Consider the following 3,578-nt stretch of genomic DNA (forward strand, 5'->3'; position numbering starts at 1 on the left):
ATCAGCTGCTGGAGCTACCGGGTATGCAGCGCCGTTTCTTAGCCTTTTCCAGACACCCACCGACGCCGTGGTTTCTTACGCCCCCCACAGCAAATCGGTTTTTGCCCTTAACTAGTGCCGTTTTCGTTCCAGCAATTTTCGCTTAAGGTTGCTCCCGGCCCAGTGGGGATTTCGGCCTACTCAGTGATCGTCTAAGGGAGGGGCCCTAAATGGCCTGCAATGCCATATCTTTTGGGAGAGATTTTTAGAAGCCAGCCTAGGTTGTAGAGCACCTTAAAAAGTACTATGTCTTGGAGTGAAAAGTTTTTCGAGGAGGTGGGGGTCCGTGGTGAGCCGATTGCCGATTCTTCAGATTCCCCCTCGAAAACCGCCCCTTTTAATTCCGCGTGCTTGCTCGGATTACTTTTCACTCGAAGAGCACTTGGAGCACTTGGAGTGCAGTCTTCGGTAACCTCACATCCAGGGCCGAGGAGCTAAGAAGCGCACCCAGCGGGCCGGATGGTCGGTATCGGGCTACGGGCTAGAGAGCCCTGACCCCTAGGGGGAGTGCGCGTTCGCAGGGCAAGGGGGGCCTTAAAGTAAACACGGGTCCCCGAGGGTTGGCTCTGCGCTCCGGGTTTCCCCTAGCAGCGGAACGCCCCCTCTACTCGGGGCTAGTAGACACCAGACACTAGCACGACATTCCTCACTGAAAAAAAGTTTTTTGGTGTTACGGTGCCTAGAAAAAATATCCGAGATCATATGGAGCTGACCACAGGGTTTGCGGCGATCACTGAGTCCTACCAGCGGGCACAGTGGGCCGCGGACACCCGTGGATGACCTTAACTTGGTCGGTTTGAGCACTATCGTTCAGCCAACGCCCACAGCAAATCGGTGAAAACCTGCTCTACAGCGAGAGCGAGTTTTGTGGCTTGACGGCTTCCGTCGGTCGTCCCGTGACTCATCGCGCCGCCGCGTTGCACATTGGACACATGCTCTCGCGCGTGGCGCTGGCGGGGACTATTGTGCGCCTCGGCGAGGCGCTTCCGGTGGTATTCTTTTCGAGCGCAGTGGACTTCATCTTGCCGGTCAACTGCCGGCGGTCGACAACTGCCGTTCGAGCAGCGTTGGGTACCGCCGGCAAGATGAACTCACCTGAAGCTGAGCCGCGGCATGCGGGGCGGCACGTAAAATGACAATAAGGAAGCGCTGGACCGATGCGCCAGTCAGCAGTCTGCCACCCACTTGGGAAGACAGGAAGACGCACACACCTCCATCCATCCACACCGCCCAGAACACCGCAGACTTGCTTGGGCAAAATGACAAGTGCGCGCGCCGCAGGCGAAGAGAAGATTTGAGCGGGGTTCCTGTTCACACTCGTGTGTGGGCCCTTTCCCGGGGCCGCGCCTGCGGGCCTGCGGCGCGCCGTGGTTTCTTAGATTTTCGCGGAAATCGAGAAGAAGTCGCTTGGCGTGGTTTCTTAATTTTGTGTTGTGTTGTTTCTTAATGCGACGTTTCTTAATGCCCGCAACAGACTGTACGCGGCGCGGATTTTCTTCCGACACCGATCATCCGGGAGGGTGCGAATCACAGCTCCCCCCGGCCCTGGATGTGATGTTGGCAACTGCTCTCCAAGTCCAAGTGCTCCAAGAGATCCAAGTGCGGATACGACTTTACAACCAGAGAGAAAAGGGAGAGGGAGGGAGGCGCGATTTCTAGGCCCTTGGGGGCCCTACCACTCAGCGGTCAGCGCAGTCGGAGAAGCCGGTGAATGAACGAATCTTCGGAGGATGGGGCAGTCATCTACACTGCCGCGCTCACTGGGTTCGAGATTGTGCGAGAGATTGTGGGAGAGAGCTTGAGTCGGAGTCGCACAACCAAGACACACGAGAAGTCTTTGCTTGTTGATGTCTGCTGCACTTGGTTGGGGTGAGACGACGGGGCTCGGGGGTAGATAGATAGATAGACGAGGATAGACGACCGTGCTGTTGAGAACGAGCAGGATGTTGGCGGCGTCGCCCGCCACTGACTGCAACAAACTCTCTCTCTGACTGCAGCCATGGATATCTGCAAACACAAAAACAAGGTTGCCTCCTTGTAAGCCGGAAAAAAAAACAACGAAGGCGCTCTCAAAAAAAAAGAACCTTTGTCTTGTGGCGCCGCTCTGCGTGCAGCCCAACCTCGTCGATGAGCTCGTCTCAATCTCTCCTCCATCGCGCGCTCGCGTCCGTGCGTGACACCATCGGTGACGCAGCTGCGGCGCTCGACGGCGCTCGCCTGGCCGACACTGTTCGCGAGGGCGTCGGCCAGCTCTCCACTTCTGGCCTGCACGACGCTGGCGGCGGCGTCGCTCGCGTGGCTGGCAGGATGCTGCGGAAGAGGACTCGCCCTGCCACAGACGCTGTCGACGAAGACGACGAGTTTGTCTTGTTTGGGCAGCGTTTGCCGTGGCTTATGAGCCATTATATGTGGCCCTTCATCTTTTCGGCGCTCTTCATGTCGGCGCTGCTGTCGGGCCTCACAATCGCGCGCGCGCGGGCGGCGCAGGGCCGGCGGCCCGTCTACTTCCACCCGCTCGCCGTCTGCGAGGCGATCACCTCGATAGCTGCGGGCATCCTGCTGTGGATGGGGTTCTGGGACCTGCTCGACGGGTACCTTGTGCCGGCAGAGTGGTGGGCAAAGCTCTTTATGATCGCCGCGGGTGCGCGCCCCCGCCGCCTTCACCAACCGGCCCCCGCCCTCTCCGCCGCCGCGGTGAGGGGAGGGGCCGGCGCACCCCACCCGCTGCCGCACCTCACCGCTGCCCCACCTCACTCGCTGCCCCGGTGTGCGGCCGAGGTGGGTTCGCACTCTTCTCGACCCGCACGCTGTACGACGAGAGCCACATCACGACGGAGGGGAAGGCGGTCCGCTACTCGTCCATCGGTCCGCTCCACGCCCCTCCCCAACCTCCCCCCTCCCCCCTCCCCCGCCCTCCCGCCTCTCTGGCGCGCCGGAGGGGCGGCGGAGGGGCGGCGGAGAGGCAGCGGCGGAGAGGCGGCGGAGAGGCGGCGGGAGAGCCGACCTCCCGCGCTCGCCGCGACCGCAGGCCTGAACCAGTTCCGGGAGCCAGAGTCCCCGCGCCATGCCGTCGACATCGAGCTGCAGGCGCCCCGCCGCTCTGCAGCCGCCACCACACGCCTCGGCGGCGCCTCCGCCTCTGCCACACTCTACCACAAACCGTCCGCCGACGCTCCCACCGCCGCCGCCGCCCGCCAGCCGTAGCCGCCGCAGTGCGCGCCGTCCGCCCCACTGCTCCCCTCGCCCCCTCGCCCTTCTCCGCAGGCGCCGCCCGAGCCTCCCGCGCCGCAGACCATCAACAGGCGAGTCGCCTCTGAGCGCAACGTGGCCGAGTCCGACGTGAGTGCCTCCGACGTAAACGAGGCAAACGGCGGCGAGGGGATGCGGGAGGAGAAGGCGGCGCGCTACTTCGACCGGCCCGCCTTCTCGCCTCACCGGTGCGCCCGCAAGGCTGCTAGCTGCCGCTCCCCTCCCGCGCCCCGTCGGCCTCGCCGTCGCTCTCTCTCCGCTGTCTTCCCCTCCTCCTCACTCGCCCCCTC

Source organism: Emiliania huxleyi (genome assembly GCF_000372725.1).
Source record: "Emiliania huxleyi CCMP1516 unplaced genomic scaffold EMIHUscaffold_52, whole genome shotgun sequence".
NCBI lineage: Eukaryota > Haptophyta > Isochrysidales > Noelaerhabdaceae > Emiliania > Emiliania huxleyi.